The sequence below is a fragment of the Mus musculus genome, chromosome 14 (genome assembly GCF_000001635.26).
Source record: "Mus musculus strain C57BL/6J chromosome 14, GRCm38.p6 C57BL/6J".
In the NCBI taxonomy this organism is placed as follows: domain Eukaryota; kingdom Metazoa; phylum Chordata; class Mammalia; order Rodentia; family Muridae; genus Mus; species Mus musculus.
The window spans coordinates 72,763,207-72,783,106 of record NC_000080.6 but is presented as its reverse complement, the minus strand read 5'-3'; the positions used below and the strand labels follow the sequence as shown (position 1 = coordinate 72,783,106).

Genomic DNA, 19,900 nt, shown 5'->3' with positions numbered 1-19,900 from the left:
AAGTTTTTAGTATGTTTTTATTTGATTCCTTTCTTTAATTTCATCTACCATCTACCTATGCATACATTCTGTGGTGCATGTGTAAGGTCAGAGGGCAACTTAAGGGAGCAAGGTCTCTCTGACCTTGTGGGTCTTGGGGATTACACTCAATTCTCAGGCTTAACGCCAGGTGCCTTTGTGCACTGAGCCACCCCTATTGCGCTCCACATTACACTCCATGCTGACGTTTCTGTGAATGTCCTCTCCTCATCAAAGTTTCTGAAGGCCAAGGAAGCACCTTTTAGGTTTCTGCTCCCCAATATCCTAATATGTCTCTCCCAAAGAGTACTAAGTATTTATTGCATGGGTCTAAGTTCACCAAGAAGTCCTGGAGCAATGGAGAGGAACCCACAAAGAGGCAAGACACCTCTGGCCTCCATTGTCTACAAGGAAACAGTAGTAGGAATCCCGTGGAATTCATTACAGAGGGTCAACTGTGCTATTTACCGTTACTTATTCTATCTAAGCTATGCAAACTCCTTAGAACTCAGTTTTTTCTTCCTGAAATAGGCATAGCAGAATCCTGTGAGTTGTGTGGAAGCAAGCATAGTGTGTAGGAGGAATATCTAACCATCTATATATCCATACCTCAGGGGATGGATGGGTAAAATGAACCAGCATGGACCAATGATAAAACATGATCAAACATAGTACAATATTTTGTTAAGGCATCTCTTACTCCAGGTGGATGGGTGAGGCCATATATTCAAGTTCTCTTATATTCTCCTGTACACTCCTTGGTGGGATGTTTGCCTAATGAGAGTTCTTCAGGTTTCTCTTCACATCAGCAATGCTTCTTGTAGACATTGTACTGTAGCTGGGTGCCAAGTAAGTGAGGCCTTGGAAATATTTCGATTTGAAACCAAACATGGAGCTGACTGGTTTTGCAGGCTCTCCTCCTTGAGCATTGCGCTACTCCAGGACGGGTAACCTTAGCCTTACACTTCTGTCTACCTTAGCCCCAAGCTAGGGGTGGCTCCAGTGGATAGGACAAAAGTCTGAATGCCTTCCAGGTCCTGTCAGCTCACTGCTTAACTTAGCATAGAAGACAGTTAAAAACCTTTCTGAAGATATTCTGAAAGGCAAAATATAAAGAAGCAATGTATCTAAGTAATATTCAATAAAACCGTAAAACTTTTAAAAGACTAAAAAGATCTGGGTTGTAGACATTGGGTTATAGCAATAGCTTCAAATGGTAGTTTCTACTTCTCGGGTTAGGATTCTTTCTAAAATTACAAATGGACATCTAAGACAGAACCCACTGAATGAAATTTAACCTCCTTTATGAAAAAAGCTATTACTGTGAAGAGCTGACTAAGGCCCCCTTGTATTTTCTCTCTGTGTCTTAGATTTATGTATGCAATTTCTAAACCTGCTTCTGGCCTTGATGGTTTCCAAACTCCCAATATCCAAGAAATGATTTTGTAGTACTACTCTTAGTAAGCCTGCCTGAAATATTCCCAAACCAATGCCTTCCCTACAGCTGTCCCAATGGCCTTCTCTGAAATGTTTTGCAAGAATGGTGTCCATAATGCCCCCAAATCGGCTGACTGGGAGGATAAAGGAACTTCTTTCTATAAACTGAGAAATGTTGCCACATAACGTTCCGTTAGTCAGACCTTTGTGAGCATATTACTTGGTACCCAGCTATGTCTCAGTGATGAGCATTCTAGACAACCAGATTTTATGTTAAAAACAAACAAACGAACACTCCCCACCCAGATTTAGTCAGTGTGATCTATCTCATAATACAGATGTTTCCTCACTATTAATTATTGATTTTGTATTAAGAAAAGTTTGTTTGTTTGCTTGTTTGTTTTAGTATAAAATAGAGTTTTTTAGGGCATCAGGAGGGAGTTGAGAGGGTAGGATAGTAGAAGCAGAGAAAGGCAGAGAGAGAGAGAGAGAGAGAGAGAGAGAGAGAGAGAGAGAGAGAGGGAGGAGGAGGAAGAGGAGGAGGAGGAGAGGTTGGTCGTGAGCACATGGAGAGAGGGGGGAAAGGGGATGGAGAGAGAGAGGGAAAGGGACAAGAGGATAGAGCAGAACCAAGAAGGCGAGAGAGAGAGAGAGAGAGAGAGAGAGAGAGAGAGAGAGAGAGAGAGAAGGGGGTAAGCAGCCCCTTTTATACTAAGTCAGGCATACCTGGCTGTTGCCAGGTAACTATGGGGCAGAGTCTAGACAAAATGCTAACAGTAACAACTTTCTAAACTACATAGACTGACATAACAGTCCAGAAGTTGCCATGGAGACAAATTGGAGAACATCTCCATGATGCAGAATCCTTCAAGTGGCCAGTTTGCAGCCACACCTAGTTCTTCCACTGAAAACCCTTCCCTAGTCTCTTGAAATCACTCAAATTTATAATTGTCTAACCTTATAATTTTGAAAAGGTACTAAGACATCAGCCACACAGTATACAACCTTCTGAGAGTCCTTTCCATCAGTACAATTCTCTGCAGACCCATCCAGGAAATTTTGCCTTTTTACTGCTGAATAGTAAGAATTCCATGATATATATGTGCCATATTCTGTCTATACACCCATGGTTTGTTTGGTTGGGTTTTTTTTTAAGGAAAGGAGTTTGCAGTATCCTCTCTGGGTAAAAGGTACTTTTCCATCCCTTTCTACCTGGAAAGATCCTATTTATCTTGAAAATGCAAGCCTAAGTGTCAGTGACATGTCTCCTGACTCTTGCTGGGAGATTTTTCTTTTCTGCCCTTCATGCTCAAGAGCCTGAGTGGCTAGATAGAAGGTACCAGGAAGCAGAAACTGCATCCTGTTTGGCCTCAGCCGTCCTGTTGTGGGGACTAGCAGTTGGTGCTTCGGATACTTATCAGCAAATGTGTGTGCTTTAGCATGGCCTATTTGGTGGCCATCTTAAGGAATGAAGAAGCCCTATGAATAGCCAAGAATGTATCAAGAAAAAGAAAAGAAGGCAAAAAAAAATATTTTTTTTTAAGGAAATAGGGAGACTGGTTGTAGAAGAGAAAAAATATAGGAACAATAGAGACTGGTCCTAGAGTGTTGAATTCCCCATGACTACCGACTTTTCTGTTTAAGGTACAGATTTGAAATCTGTCCTCAGAGATGTTATTAGCATTGCAAACATTGTTCATTCCCTTTCTTTTTTTCCTAACCTGAGACCCACAGCTTCATACTTATTCATCCATCAGGACTTCACTTCTGACTCAGAACTTCAAGGCTCTTACCCACACCCCTCCCTCTGCGCCCACCTGGAGCAGATAGTCAGAAGGCAAGCAATACAGCCCTAACTGGGTGTACTTCACATCCGTTGAGAGGGGAAGTTGGTTTAATATGTCCTTCACCAGAATTCATCACAAGAAGAAATAAGCTCCACGGGATTCTTCAGACTATAGTCCGCATTGCAGAAGTTACTCATTTACCTGACAAACAGGATTCAAATGAAGAGGATAAAGAAAAGGGAGCAAAGAGCTTATGTCTATAAAACCAAAGGACAAACAGCAGGGATCCACAGACAGCAATCTGTGAGTCAAAGAAAGAAAATACCAAACTTGTGAATCCCCTGGTTTCAGAACTAATTTGCTCACCATGAACCAATCTTACAATTCATTAGCTTCACCCTAGAGACAGGACTGAATGTCAGCTCTGTTCCTGACCTATAAGTAATAGGTGCCACTAGCTCAGAAATGAGCATAATCACAACTCGAATCGATGGGATTGTTACAAAGCTGAAAAATAACAAGCTCTGTCCAGAATTTTTGGAAAGAGAAGAAATTTTTCTTCCTTTCTCTTTAGGAAAGAATTAAAAAAAAAAGAATAGAAATATTATCTTTCAACAGCACTAAGATTAAACAAAAAAAAAATTATAAGAATTAAAAATAAAACCAAATCACCCCAATCATTTATTTAACCTGAATGAAGAGCTGGGAACAGGGACATTACGGCACGAGCAAATCCCGTGGTGCTGTTCATCACAACAGGCCTGCTCATGACTGCAGTGTGAGTACAGGGTGTACTGCCGGATCTAAACCACCTGGCATGCACTTCTCCCTGCTCTTTCTTCACTCTTTGTGAAGGGACTGAAGGTGACTATGATAACTTGGGATTTACTCATTCCGTATGGCAGAGGCTCAGACAATCCAGCACCCAGGAAGATTGGTGGGGGACAGTCATGACCAACCAGCCTGAACCTACGTTTGTCTGTTGTTACTCAAGTGAGAACAAAGCCTACAGCTGTCTGAGAACTACAGCTTGAAGCCTTATTTATAAGAGTGGCCTTTTTGTCTGCACATAGGTTTTACTTTCAGTTCATCTTAATAATGTTTAAGAAAAATGAATCGTAGGGAAAAAATAGTGTAAAGGCAGATAGAGGAAAAGAAACAAAACATAAAATGGAGAGAAACACCCTTCCACTTCGCCAGCTCACTACAAATAGATCTACCATTAGATCTACAGAAATCACTCTTGACCATTTTGTACAGTTTTTTTCCCACTTAAAAATATCATGAGAGCCTTGGTATATTATAATGATAGAGTGTTTAGCTACAAGGCACAGGCCCTGGGTTCAATTCCCAGTACTAAAAAAAAAAAGAAAAATCATGACCATATTTCCTTCTGCTTCTTTAAATACTATGCAGTCACATCATTTTAATATCACGGGGAAATCACAGGTTGTTGAGTGGCAGTAGATCTGTTCATTAACTAGCAAATCTTGAACATTGCCAGGTGGCAGTTCTCAGAATGCTTAGATCCCGGACTCTGTATTACTTGGAAAATCCAGTCATTTGATATCATGGTGGAACTTAAGCTGCTATTACCAGGAAAACAAACAACAGGACAAACCCCTTGTTGTCAGGACATAGCCTTGTCATCAAGACACGTCCAATGTGATGGGTGAAAGTAGTAGTTCTTTAAGAGCTATGACTCATCTCTAGAACCAAAGAAATGCGGCTTTGCAGTCTGGCAGGTCTTGGTCAATGTGACAGCTCTGCTGTTCACCTAACAGGAAGAGGAGACGTCTGCAGTGAGCAATTTTCTTGGTAGAAATTGCTACATTTCCTCCTGTTCACATTCCTTCAGTTGGCGCTTAATTGCCCAACTAGAGCTGGCTTCAAGGGCATCTGGGAAATGACATGCAAACAGGGTGGTCTTATATTCACTAAAACTCTGTGGAATGGAAGAAAAGGAAAACGGAGCTGAGGGGAAAATAACAGCCCTTCAGAGTTAGTTTACAGCTCAGTGTCTGAGACTTGATTGGCTTCTAGACACTAACTTACCCTGGCTGGTTACTTGTTAATTATTTGATACTCTGACTCTGCGTGACGAGTTACTAGCTATCTTCTGAGAGACTGATACTTAACCTCAGTTTGCAAAACAGAGCCCTTAAGACTCACATTCTTATAGGAGAGTTGTGTTTGATGAACAGAACGCGCTTCTAAGACATTGATTGCAGCTACAACAAATCCAAAGCCAATACAAAATTGATGCTCTGTGGGCAGAAGGTAAAAGTGAACCTAATACAATAAAGAATCAACTCTAAATGGCATTGAATGAAGTGTAGAAGCTGAATGCCAGGCCCCGGCGCCAGGGTGCTGAAGTCTGGACCCTGACCCAGCACTTACTCGCCATTTGAGCAAGTTAGGTCACCTCTGCACCTCAGTTTCCACATTTAGAAAGTAGAGATTAAGATTAACAACTACCTCTCTGATGGCTTCTGAAGGTTCTATGAGTTCATGTAGAACACATGTAGCCTAGACTTTAGCACAAAGCCCCATGCTTTGGCCCCCACTCATCTCAAAAGTCTGGTCTCAAAGAATTAACCAGTATTTTTTTTTCTTTTAGAAAAATCATCTATGCACCCCCATCTTTGCAGTGGAGCTATACAGACCATCATACAAAAATCTTACCATTTCTATTCCTATTCCCCCAGCACCCTGTACTTCCAAAATCAGTATGTCAATATTCTGCATTATAGGAGGCAGGGCTACATCCATCATCTAAATTGGATAGGCATTGAGTCTGCACCTGATTTCATTTCCTTTTGGAGAGTTGTGCGTATTTTCATGTCTTCCGTGGTTCTGTAATGCAGGCTTTTCGGTGAACAAAAGTCTCCTTTCAGGTAATGAGTTTTCCCAGAGTATGTCCCTGCTGCTTCTGAGACTTCAGGATTGAAAGCTGTTCTTAGAATCCAGAATTGAATTAGGTCATGTCTTTCTTTTCTATTATTTTTAATTAAGGCATTCTGGAATGATAATATATGCCAAACCCCTCAACAGTCTTTCTATATATTAGCTACAATTAAGTTTATTCAATAATTGATGATTATTCATAATTAGGAAAAGAATAAGATGTTAAGAACCTCCCTAAAAACCAGGTTCCATGAATTTGTTCAGTTTCTCTGATAAATATACTTAGATTATGGCTATTCTTACTTCAGAGGGTTGTTGTTTTTGAGAAATTGCCATAAAACCAAAATTGTATGAGTTGAAAATTATTTTTCTATATATTTAAAGTCATACTGCGTCATTAAATCCCCAATCCATTCATTCATATTTTTATTAAATTAGGCCCCAGTACCATAGTAGTAATTTAGTAGATTATGAATTAATAATACCTATTGCATGTTTGATTTAGCATCAGATTTAATCTTCTATGTGATTTCTGCCCTGTTTCATTGCATTATTCTAAAGACGAAGAGATACTTCCAAGAAAGTGCTCATTCTTTACTTTTTTGTTCTGGAACCATATGACAAGTTGCAAACCAAAAAACATGTTGCAAAAATATTGCATGGAGCTATTGGGAGGAAAGATAATTCTCCCTCCTTCTGCAGGTATCAAGTCCAGTAGCTACTCAGTGAGGAGCAGGGCTTGGAGAACACTTTCATTGCTTATCTGGAATTTGGGCTGTCTTGATTTTATGCAGATAGCTGCACACACTGTGAGTTTCTGAGCTTGATAACCATGTCATATGTAGTAGGATGGACCATCTAGAGACTGCCATATCCAGGGATCCACCCCATAATCAGCTTCCAAACGCTGACACCATTGAATACACTAGCAAGATTTTATCGAAAGGACCCAGATGTAGCTGTCTCTTGTGAGACTATGCCGGGGCCTAGCAAACACAGACGTGGATGCTCACAGTCAGCTATTGGATGGATCACAGGGCTCCCAATGGAGGAGCTAGAGAAAGTACCCAAGGAGCTAAAGGGATCTGCAACCCTATAGGTGGAGCAACATTATGAACTAACCAGTACCCCGGAGCTCTTGACTCTAGCTGCATATGTATCAAAAGATGGCCTAGTTGGCCATCACTGGAAAGAGAGGCCCATTGGACACGCAAACTGTATATGCCCCAGTACAGGGGAACGCCAGGGCCAAAAAAATGGGAATGGGTGGGTAGGGAAGTGGGGGGGGGGAGGGTATGGGGGACTTTTGGGATAGCATTGGAAATGTAATTGAGGAAAATATGTAATAAAAAATATTAAAAAAAAATCCTATGCTTCCAAGGTCAGATAGCTCTTAGACTTCCAGGAAAAGGAGAGGATATAAAAAGCCAGCAGAGGGTGAGAGAAGTAGAGGAGAGAGTAGCAAGGGAGAGACTGGGAAGTAGACAAGAGTACGTTTCAAGAGACAGAGGAGCAGGGTTGGAGAAGACAGTTGATTCAAGAAGAAAGATTGATAGGACTAGAGAAGAGAAAAAGAAGTGGGGAAAGGAGAGGAGAGGAGAGGAGAGGAGAGGAGAGAGGAGAAGGAGAGAAGAGGAAAAGAGAGGAGAGGAGAAGAGAAGAAGAGAAGAGGAAAAGAGAGGAGAGGAGAGGAGCCAGAGAAGATATTGGTGGGAGACAGATAAAGAACCCAAGAAGAACCCACAAAGTAGCCAAGAGAAAGAAAGAAAGAAAGAAAGAAAGAAAGAAAGAAAGAAAGAAAGAAAGAAAGAAAGAGAGAGAGAGAAAGAGAAAGGAAGGAAGAAAACCATAAAGCTGTATTCTTAAAGCTACAGTGATGTCCAGACAACAGCATTCACTGCTTTCCTCCCTACTTTCTGCTCTTACAGTCTCCTCTTTGGAGATAATCCCTAAGCCTTTGTTAGGGGGAGGATTCTTAGTGGAACCATCTCCAGAGGATAGCCCCACATCCATAGACCTATGAGCAGTAGTAATTGGATTTGATGAGTTATCCAAAAAAAAAAAAAACGAAGTTGGTGAGGGGAGATATTAGAGGAATATGGGGAAGATGAAGGAGAGAGATGCAAAGCAGATACGGTTATATTTTGTTGTATTGATATGCAGAGTAGATATGGTTATATTTTGTTGTATTGATATGCAGAGCAGATATGGTTATATTTTGTTGTATTCAGGTGTTTTGTAGACTGTCCATCAGCTTAGGCCATTTATGATGCTTTCTGGTGATCAGCTATTCTGAGCAGGAACACTATAGAAGCACCGCATTTGTACATCACTTCAGGAAGCTCAGAATGCTCACTGTCTTATAGTGATATTTACTTTGGTCCCTTAATTAAGGGAAGTCTGCCAGGTTTCTCTGTTTTAAGGATAGCTTTGCCCTTTTAATTTTGAATATATTGAAGGAATGTGTATTTTAAACGATACAAACACTTGTTTTCCAAGATACCTTTCTTGACAAATTCTAACAGCTACAAAGATACTTGTCTGAAACAACTCATTATGGTAGTTCATGTCAAAGAGTGACTTTTCTACTTCTACTCTTCATGGTTATTCTTAAAACTGACTTTCTGCTGGAAGCTTGAATGCCCCCTTCCCTTCCGGTCATTCAGATTATCTATTCACATCCAAAGTGCCTTGCCTCCTTCTGTCCTGTGGTATAAACTGATCTGCAAGGTTGAGCTCTGGGGCAGCCTAGCCAAGCTCTCTAACAGATCTTTTCTTTTCTGATGCAGGGAGCTCATGCTCTGCTGTCCTGTTTTGTATCAAGGATGAAGCAAACCCTAGCACAGCTCACGTTGGGAAATACAGACTTTTGATGAAAAACTCTGTTTTGTGGTGTGTTTGGGTTCACCCTACTAGGAGTAAGCAGTACTTAGGGCAATTGCCTGAGGAGTGCATACTCCTAGGGAAGAAAAGTGAGGAATGGGGAAAATGGGCCTCCAAATTTCAACATCTCAGAAAATAACACTTATTTCTGGACTGCTGTTCTCTCATTTTCCCACAGTTATAGGTTCATCACATGATCATTAAGACAAGTTAGAGTCCCGGCACATCATCCTGTCCCACAGAGGAGAAATTTGTGTGAACAATGTGGGTGTCTGAGTGTTACTTGAGGTGGGTATAATAGTTTCTACAATCTACATTTCTAAAGGAACTATCCCCAAAACCTTCATGGGCACTAACTTTGAAAATCATAATTATTTTGGTTGTAATTAAGTTTAGTTTTCTAGACTAAGTGGTACTTATATCTCCTCAACCTATCTTCTTGTTAAGCATTCTGAAATATTCCATATTCATTATATCCATTCTCAACTTGTAGTATATTCTACCACTAGATCAGTTTATCTAGAGGACTAGACTCCTTACCCTGCTCCATACTCAATTTTTAGGGTAGGGGCATTCTTCTGAACACTGATATTCTTCTGAAAGGGTTGGGCTGACACAAAGATTGTAGTGTGTTGATCCTCTTCTTATGTGGTAGATGATGAAACCACAGCCAGTAGGAGATGTTTGATCTTCCATTTGCAAAAGTTACATACACTGAGTACTTTGGCTGTGGTCACACTCTCCATTTTCAAAACCATCAACGTCACACCTGCTGCTCTCTTCTGAATGACCCTTCTATCTCTATTGTATGAAGGCCCTGAGATTACTTTTGATTTGTCTATGATCCAGGATAATTCTTTCTCAAGATCCATACTAGTCACTCTGCAAGATTCTTTTAATCCTCTGAAGTACTATTCGTGAGTTTGGGCATGGGGGATTCCGTGAAGAACTGTTTTATGCTTGCTATAAAGACTTTCAGAGCAAAGGACAAAGGCCTTTAGCTTCTGACCTAGCAGATTTTCTTGTTTAATGTCTCTTCATAATTTAATCAGTATATTCATATGGCTGTAAGTATATTTCACACAACAGGGGATAGATTCACAGGAAAAATAGCAAACAACTGAAATTAAAAAAACAAAACAGAAACATGAGGGTGGGCTCTTTATTCATTTTCAGTCACCAAAAGAAATGAATGTTTAAGGCTTTCTCTTAACAAAACAATGTTACTAAGTTTGTATCAATAATACATTCTAGAAACAATAGAAAATGAAGTATAACGCCCTATTCAGGATTGTAATTTGTTTTCTTGGCCCATTCTGATATTGAGCCTCTGTTTATAGGTTCTGAAAAAGTTCAGTTCCATCATTTTTATTGCAAGGTAAGTGTAGTGTAGAGACCCAAAGGCCACTTAGCACACCAAACGTCTGAATTGTAAGTCTGTATGAAGCCAGCCAGCAAGTGCCTTGAGAGAAACACTTTTCATAGAGCATCCTCAAATGCATTTTACAGGGATATTTTAAAGGCAAAGAACACACACACACACACACACACACACACACACACTCACAAAACAAATAAAATACCTACATCCTGGTTGGCAATTGTGGGGGGTAATAAAGCAAGCAAGCAGTTTAACAGAAGCCAAAAACTTGCAGTTAAGTAGTTAACTAGGGCTTTTGACCTAAAATTTCTAGAACAGGGTTGGATACTTTCCCACAGATCTTTTCACAGTGGTGGAAAAAAAATTAGGCAGGGACATCAGTTTCAGATTAAACAAAAAATGTTTCCAAAGTGTTAGGTGGGGAGAAATACCTATGAAAGATTTAGGGGCAAAGGAACAGATGGAGGCAGGAAGAGCCTTTAGACCAAGATGTGTGCATGTCTGTTCTGGACGGGGGTGGGGATGGGGGTGTTGTGCTGGATAGAGAGAGTTGCAGGCTTCAGTAAAACTTCAGGAAATTTTAGCCAGGCCAAGAGAGACTCCAGAAAGGATAGCTTTTTAGGAGTAAGGCCAGGTTGTACTTCTAAGACATAATCAGTCACTGGCCAGATGACGCCCAAGAGAATAAGGCTATGATGTGGATCCAGTGGCAGGTACCAAAGGTGTGACTCAAAGTAGCTTCTCTTTACAAAGTGAGGTCTGAAGAACACTCCTCCACAACTGACAGAACTCATCACAATCTTTGTGGATATGACAATTAGAATTGCCTAATCCTCAACCTTAGATACATCAACTGTGATGTGATTCTGCGCAGTAACACTTCAGCTGCTTTCCTTTAAATACTTGGGCTTTTGTTTTGTTTTTGCTCAAAGATTTGATCTTTCCCAAACCTTGTTTTTCCTTCTAGAAAGCTGGAATTGAATTGAAGTAAATTACATTTAAAATTGTACTCTGAAATTCTGCATTCCCAAAACTTTCAACCTCTATTTTAAGTATACACATCTTCCTTTACACAGTGTGGAATTAGAACTTTTTGTAAGAGCTTTTGAAAAGGGGCTGACATCCTACCAAATGGCTTATCTCTAAATCTTCTTTTATGCTTTTATGGTGATAAAGATAGTTAGGGAGAAGAAACCAGAAAGAAACTGAAAATGTTGCCATAAACTAAGGGGATAGTCACATAAATACTTATCAAAGCTGGCCTGTTAAACAATACATGTTCACAATACTTTGAGCAGAAAACCAAAGCATTCCACTAAAAACAGTTCCTCTGCTTTTGATAAGATATCAACCTCCAAGAGTGCAGTTACAAAATGGTACACTGAGGAGATATGCCAGAAATATATTTTTCAGGAAATCAGGAGGTGTGCTCTCTCCCCATCAACATGTGCTTAAAGATAGGCAGCCTCCTTTTCTAACCTCACTGTACTCACCACACAGGTTGCCTGGTAACGGGAGTTACTCAGCAGTTGCTTGTCAGGTTGACTCCTATAGGTAAACCTCTCTTTCAAGATGCTTACCGGAAAGACTTCAGAGGAAGCAGTGAGCAAAATATCACCAAAACAATTCCCCAGAGGGCAGGCCAGGACACAGGAAAGAAGCCAAAGGATACTACCTCTGTACTTAGTCATTATCTGTAAAAGGAGAAAAAAATAATAAAAGAGGGGCTGGCAAGATTGATGAATAGGGAGTGTGCCTGTGGCACAATTGTGAATACCTCAGTTTGGAGGTCTGCCATGGTAAACCCAAGTATGGAAGTGTTTACCTGGAACTGAGCACCGAGGTTGCAGGAGGCAGCAGGAAGGCTCTAAGGGCTCATTGGCCACCCAGGTTCAATGAGAGACCTTGTCTCAAAACATTAGGAAGCCACGTCTGGTCTACACACACACACACACACACACACACACACACACACACACACACACACACACACACACAAACACACCAGCGGACACACATGCACAAAATACACATCCAGAAAAACAACATAGTACTGTGACTTGTAGATTCAAGGGACTTTAATGCATCAAGTTGATTGGCAGGAGATAAAGAATGCTAGGAATCTAACCCAGAGCAAGGAAGCAACCAAAGATGAGCAACAACAGGAAGCTGTCACTACCCTAAGGCTGGAGGGACAAAAGCAGGCAGTGTTCTCAGAGCCTGAGGCCAAAGAATCTGTGGTCCTTCTCGGCTGCTGACATGGAATTCAGGGAAGCTGGACAGATGGCTGTGGCTCCTTCTGGAAACACTGTCACAAGAGAAGAAGAGAGGAAAGAAAGGAGTATCTTTGTATCATCCTTTTATCTTGTATTGGTAAAGCTTGCTAGTAAGGAAGTGTTGGAAAGACCCTGGGTGGCAGCCTTCTGCAATGCAGAAGAACAAACAAGCTAAGGGTACAATTACACTGCCTATCCTGCCCAACCCCCAAGAGCAATGTATCGTCGTTACCCTTTGAGTCAAACTGAATTAAGAAATATCCAATGTCTGGTACAGCATGATTTCTAGGAGTGTCTATGCAAGCATTTGCAAAAGAGATTAGTTATTGAGTAAATAGACTAAATAAGGAAGAGACATATATGCCAACGTGGACAAGCACTGAATTGGCTGAAAACCTAAACAGAAGAAAGACAGAGGAACTGGGGCAAGATAAATTCTCTTTTGTTGAGACATCCATCTGCTCCTGCCACCAGACACCCAGCTCCTGGTTCTCTCACCTACAGATTCCAGGATTTATATCAGGGGCTCTTAGATCTTAGGCCTAACAGTGAAAGGGAGAGGGCCCTGAGCCAGGAAGATTCTGTGGGCTTGCTAGTCAATCTAGCCAACATGGTGAGTTCCAGGTTAAATGGAGCTCAAAAAAGTTAAGGTGGAAAGCAGTTAACCTCCGACTTCTACATGTGAGTGCACCCTAACACACACACAAACACATAAACACACATACACACACACACACACACACACACACACACACACACACACACACACACTCACACACACACACGCAAACACATAAACACACACACACACACACACACACACACACAGGTAGAAGTATATTTATAGACATTTTCAGCAGTTGGAAATTCTGTCCTAACTGGAGTCAAATTTTGTTTAACGAGTTTTTTTTTTTTTTTTTTAAATGAAACTCAAGTCAGGAGCTGAAGCAGAGGTTTTTCAAATCAAACCCTTAACACAATACAATCCAAAGATAAACTAATTTGATACTTGCATGCTGAGGAATAACAGCAGGAAGAGAGAGGTCCAAGGTCTTTGTTTTCTGTAACTGAACCATTGTGTTTCTGTAAGAGCAGCAACACTGCAGTTCCTAACAAACGACAATCGTCCTGATTCTGTGCAGAGGTGTTTCGGGGCAGCCTTGTTAGTACTGGCTGGCATGTGAGGTGCAAAGCCCTCATATTGTGTGTTCGGAGCCAAGGCTATACTAAAGTCAACCAAACAACACAGGTAAGAGATCCCGGAAACATCGCAAACTCATTACATAGAATTTTACATGAATTTTTGACCATTAACTAACGCTAATGTTTCACAGCAACCCCCCCCCCCTCCCCAATCCATTCAGTTCCAACACTCTAATATGGTCATGACCCATGATGTAAGAAGCTGGATTTACAAATAACTGTTGACTTTTATAAGTACTTTTCAAGTAGGGTGACGGGTAAAATTGACAGAATGGAGTTGAGAGAGGTTTGAAAAAGAGAAATGGAGATGTAAGTAGGTACAACTGAGTCAGCTTAAAATGGAAGTTGGAGAGGATGTGGAAGTTACAGGAGATTGTTTCAAATGGACAGTTTGAGTTCCTTGCATGTGTAACTATTCATGTCCACGTCATGAGAATGACACAGGGGACAGGAGTAAATGCATGATAACAGAGAAATGACAGATTGCTGTCTTTTTTCTCTGTCTAGGACTAAGGTCATGGGATGTGTATGCTGGCGGTAGTTTGGTCTTAGATGGAAGCTCCATCAAAGCTCATCTCCTCACTCTCAGAGTAGACAAGAATCTCATTCTAAAACCCACGTACCCACCAATGTTTTAAATTATTACCGAAGCATTAAACAAAAAGTACCTTATTGCTGCTTAATATGCATTCTGTGATAACTAATGAGATTGAACCCTTCTTTGTATATTTATCAGACCTTTGCACATCTATTTTTTTTTTTTTCCATTTTTTATTAGGTATTTAACTCATTTACATTTCCAATGCTATACCAAAAGTCCCCCATATCCACCGACCCCCACTCCCCTGCCCGCCCACTCCCCCTTTTTGGCCCTGGTGTTCCCCTGTACTGGGGCATATAAAGTTTGCAAGTCCAATGGGCCTCTCTTTCCAGTGATGGCTGACTAGGCCATCTTTTGATATATATGCAGCTAGAGTCAAGAGCTCCGGGGTACTGGTTAGTTCATAATGTTGTTCCACCTATAGGGTTGCAGATCCCTTTAGCTCCTTGGCTACTTTCTCTAGCTCCTCCATTGGGAGCCCTATGATCCATCCATTAGCTGACTGTGAGCATCCACTTCTGTGTTTGCTAGGCCCCGGCATAGTCTCACAAGAGACAGCTACATCTGGGTCCTTTCAATAAAATCTTGCTAGTGTATGCAATGGTGTCAGCGTTTGGATGCTGATTATGGGGTGGATCCCTGGATATGGCAGTCTCTACATGGTCCATCCTTTCATCTCAGCTCCAAACTTTGTCTCTGTAACTCCTTCCATGGGTGTTTTGTTCCCAAATCTCAGGAGGGGCATAGTGTCCACACTTCAGTCTTCATTCTTCTTGAGTTTCATGTGTTTAGCAAATTATATCTTATATCTTGGGTATCCTAGGTTTGGGGCTAATATCCACTTATCAGTGAATACATATTGTGTGAGTTTCTTTGTGAATGTGTTACCTCACTCAGGATGATGCCCTCCAGGTCCATCCATTTGACTAGGAATTTCATAAATTCATTCTTTTTAATAGCTGAGTAGTACTCCATTGTGTAGATGTACCACATTTTCTGTATCCATTCCTCTGTTGAGGGGCATCTAGGTTCTTTCCAGCTTCTGGCTATTATAAATAAGGCTGCTATGAACATAGTGGAGCATGTGTCCTTCTTACCTGTTGGGGCATCTTCTGGATATATGCCCAGGAGAGGTATTGCTGGATCCTCCGGTAGTACTATGTCCAGTTTTCTGAGGAACCGCCAGACTGATTTCCAGAGTGGTTGTACAAGCCTGCACTCCCACCAACAATGGAGGAGTGTTCCTCTTTCTCCACATCCACGCCAGCATCTGCTGTCACCTGAATTTTTTATCTTAGCCATTCTGACTGGTGTGAGGTGGAATCTCAGGGTTGTTTTGATTTGCATTTCCCTGATGATTAAGGATGTTGAATATTTTTTCAAGTGCTTCTCTGCCATTCGGTATTCCTCAGGTGAGAATTCTTTGTTCAGTTCTGAGCCCCATTTTTAATGGGGTTATTTGATTTTCTGAAGTCCACCTTCTTGAGTTCTTTATATATGTTGGATATTAGTCCCCTATCTGATTTAGGATAGGTAAAGATCCTTTCCCAATCTGTTGGTGGTCTTTTTGTCTTATTGACGGTGTCTTTTGCCTTGCAGAAACTTTGGAGTTTCATTAGGTCCCATTTGTCAATTCTCGATCTTACAGCACAAGCCATTGCTGTTCTGTTCAGGAATTTTTCCCCTGTGCCCATATCTTCAAGGCTTTTCCCCACTTTCTCCTCTATAAGTTTCAGTGTCTCTGGTTTTATGTGAAGTTCCTTGATCCACTTAGATTTGACCTTAGTACAAGGAGATAAGTATGGATCGATTCGCATTCTTCTACACGATAACAACCAGTTGTGCCAGCACCAATTGTTGAAAATGCTGTCTTTCTTCCACTGGATGGTTTTAGCTCCCTTGTCGAAGATCAAGTGACCATAGGTGTGTGGGTTCATTTCTGGGTTGCACATCTATTCTTACTGATATCACTTATTTAAAATTTTCTTCTACATTAAAGAGCAATACATGTGTGATTTTGCCTTCTCTTGGTTTATCATCTGTTTGTTGATGCTAAACCCTATGTTCAGTAGAAATATATTTTTATTTTTGTATACATAGTCAAATCTATCAGGCTTTGCCTCATGGTTAGGCATTTTTGAATTAAAACATAAACTTCTAGATGTTCTTTTATTAAGAAAAAAGATTTATCTTTTACATTTTTAATTTGTCTGGAGCTTGCTTATGTCTCTTGAATAAACAAGGAAAATAACTGAACTTGAAAAGTATTTACACAGAGACAATTTTCTAGCTTTTCATGTCATGTTGAAGAGAACTATCATCTTAACAATTCTATACCCAGCAAAAAATACCTATCAAGAGTAAGGCTAAAATAAAGACGAGTTCATAAAAACAAAAGGTTTGCTACTAGAATTCTCATTAAGGGAAATTTTAAAAGAGTTGATTCAGACTGAAGAGCAGTAGCTGTAAACGGGAGGGATGAGGAACAATGAAAGTATAAATTCACCCATGACTGGACTCCAGTGAACGTCACATAGAACTATAGCAAAACAATAAATCAGTCACATACAGACCAGAGCCAATAAAACAGGTTGGATATTAAGCCTTCAAGGTGTTTAGAAAGAAAGCAAAGGCATTAATTTTATATAAAAATTGCACAGCTCCGGAAGTCAAAAATCACCAAGAGAACAGGAACGACAGTTTGTATACATCCAGCGAACAGGAAACACCAAGACGGGATTAGAAACAGATTTGTCAGGGATAATGTCAGTGAAGAAGACAGAGTAGAGAGCCAGAGACGATGATGTCGTATGACATCTCTCTCTCTCTCTCTCTCTCTCTCTCTCTCTCTCTCTCTCTGTGTGTGTGTGTGTGTGTGTGTGTGTGTGTGTGTGTGTGTGAGAGAGAGAGAGAGAGAGAGAGAGAGAGAGAATGGGTAAAGTAGGAACCAGGCTAGTATTTGGAGAGAATGTTCCAGTAAAAGGAGGAGCCCATGGTCTGCAAAGGGTTCAGTAAGCCCAGAGGGAAAGATGGGGATCTCTGAACAGGAAGAGATCGAGCCGATGGATAAAGAGCAGTCACAAAAGGCCGTGCGAGTCATCCAGGAAAGATGCTAGATTTCAACTTAAAAGCAACAGGAAATCAATGAGGCTTTTTTTTTTTTCCCTAAGAAATGAGACTGGATTCAATAGGATTAGAGCACCTACTGCAGATGAGGCATCCACATGACTACAGCAGATTAAGACACCCAGAGACTCACCTTCCTGCTTCAGTCAGAGTGAGCAAGGAGGGGACATGGCACATAAGCATGCTCTAGGAAGGGGCCCTTGGTGGATACAACCTGGAGAACTGTAGTTGTAAAGAGAAGCAGTGCAGGCAAAGAAGGCTTAGGGTGGGACAAGCAAAGTGTTCAAGAGCCAAGTACATTCATGCCTGAGAATGAAGACACAGTAATATTTTTAAGAAATATCTTTAATGACATCTAATTCACAAGCCAGAAAGTTTGCCTTTTATAAGTTTGAACTTTACTTTCTGTATATCACAGGCATGCATCCGCTCCTCCAATTTCTTTTAGTCCCCAAAGAAACTCCATATATGTCACCCATAGCAGTAGTTCCCTTTCCACACACCCTCAAAGTCTTGTATATCCACAAATCTACTCCCACTCTTTACCATATGCCAATATGGCTACCTATATATTTTATAGAAATTGATTCAAATATATACAAATATACATGCAGGTTTTTTTTTCACTTAGAATAATGTCCTAAGTCTTATCCATGTTACGTCTTATATGAGTACTTCATTGTTTGTTATTTCCTTGTGTTGTTATACCTGCTTTTTATCCAGTCTTCAGTTAAGAACACTTGTGTTGCTTTTACTGTTTGGCTGTTATTATTAATGCTCTTATAGACATATCTGTAAAAGTTCCTATGGTTGCTTCTTAGTTTTTTAAAGTACAGCATCATACAATCAGATCATGTTTAACTGCTTGAGGGATTTTAAACTGCTTGCCCAGTGCAACATTTGACCACCAACAGTGTATGAGGATTCCGGTTTCTGTTCTCATTAACGCTTGTTACTTTTATTCTTTTCACCCTTGGAAAAGTTGTAGCTTTAGTCCCCTTGTAAGGGGCCTGTCTTGATTATGTTAATGAGGTGGGAAGACCCACCTGCCATGCCTGTCACCACTTCCCTGAACTGTAAAACTGGAGAAAGGAACAACAAGCTTGTGTTCACAGGGCTCTGCTTCCTACCTGTGACTGCCATGTGACCAGCAGCCTCCAGCTCCTGCTGCCTTCACTCCTGCCATGGTGATAAACTGAAGCAGAAGTGGAAGAGGAACCTGGAAGAAATCCTATCTTCCCAAGTTGCTTCTGCCATAGCAACCTGAGAAGAAATTGGGACGCCCTCCACCATATAATTCAACTGTAATTTGCTTGCACAGTGCCCTTCTTCAGAAGAAAGAGAATAAAGTTAGGCTTTTGTCTTTATTTTTCTGGCTTGAGTTTAGATGTCAGATATTCCCCATGCAGATTAAAAACACTTGCCAGGTTATCAGGCTAGTCAAGGTAAATGCTTACACGTGACTTATTTGGTAGCAAAATAAATGACATAGCTTCTTTGAATCCATCAGTGACAAAATGAAGCCATTTACCAAACACTGTATCCGACAGTCTGTGATACTGGACTGAAATTCAATCACCATCTGTGTTATGATTCATGACAATGATAAAAACAGAGACTGTTAGACTGTTTTCAAAATACTAAGTATACAAAAAACTAAATGTGGCATTTGTTACACTTTATTATTTGAATGTATTTTGAGTGTATTGACCCTGGAAATGCATTGTGGTTTCCGGAATAAAGTTTTTTCTTTAATCTGATATATTTTGAATAAGGATGATTATGGGAAAGAGTGACATCCGTTTATTAAAACTTAAGCCAACACTAAGAACAACTTAAGTAAAGAGAATCTTTACAATCAGACCCTGTGATAAACTCATCTGAGATTAATTTATTTATTTATTTCCACACAGCAGTGTGGAAGTATACGCTGAATAAACCCTTTCCTCCCCAACTTGCTTCTTGGTCCTGATGTTTGTGTAGGAATAGAAACCCTGACTAAGACAGGGTCCATAGGTTAAATACAGTCTGACAAATACATTTTACTATATGACATCTAGATTCCAATTGCATTTCCTTGCAAGTGAAATCATCCCATCCCACTTACCCCCAGACTTCATATCACAAGAATGCAAAGTCCAGTTCTTGAGCATACTTGACACGAGTCTTCAGAGATGGGTGGTTTTGCTTAACGTTGTGTTTTGAGCATCTGGCTGCTCTTTCCAGGGAATTTTTTCCATTCCTTTTCACTTAACACAGTAATTATGAGTTCCATTGTAGC

At 40.6% G+C, this 19,900-nt stretch overlaps 1 long non-coding RNA gene across 1 annotated transcript in view; it reads left to right on the top strand.

Moving 5' to 3' along the window:
* The window catches only part of Gm35218, a 43,860-nt gene extending 24,481 nt beyond the window's left edge, over positions 1-19,379 (top strand). Inside the window, exons 6-7 of the long non-coding RNA XR_383581.2 lie at positions 9,211-9,320; positions 18,735-19,379. This is a non-coding gene — a long non-coding RNA (predicted gene, 35218). The remainder of the gene's footprint in view (positions 1-9,210; positions 9,321-18,734) is intronic.
* The last annotated feature ends 521 nt before the right edge of the window (positions 19,380-19,900 follow it).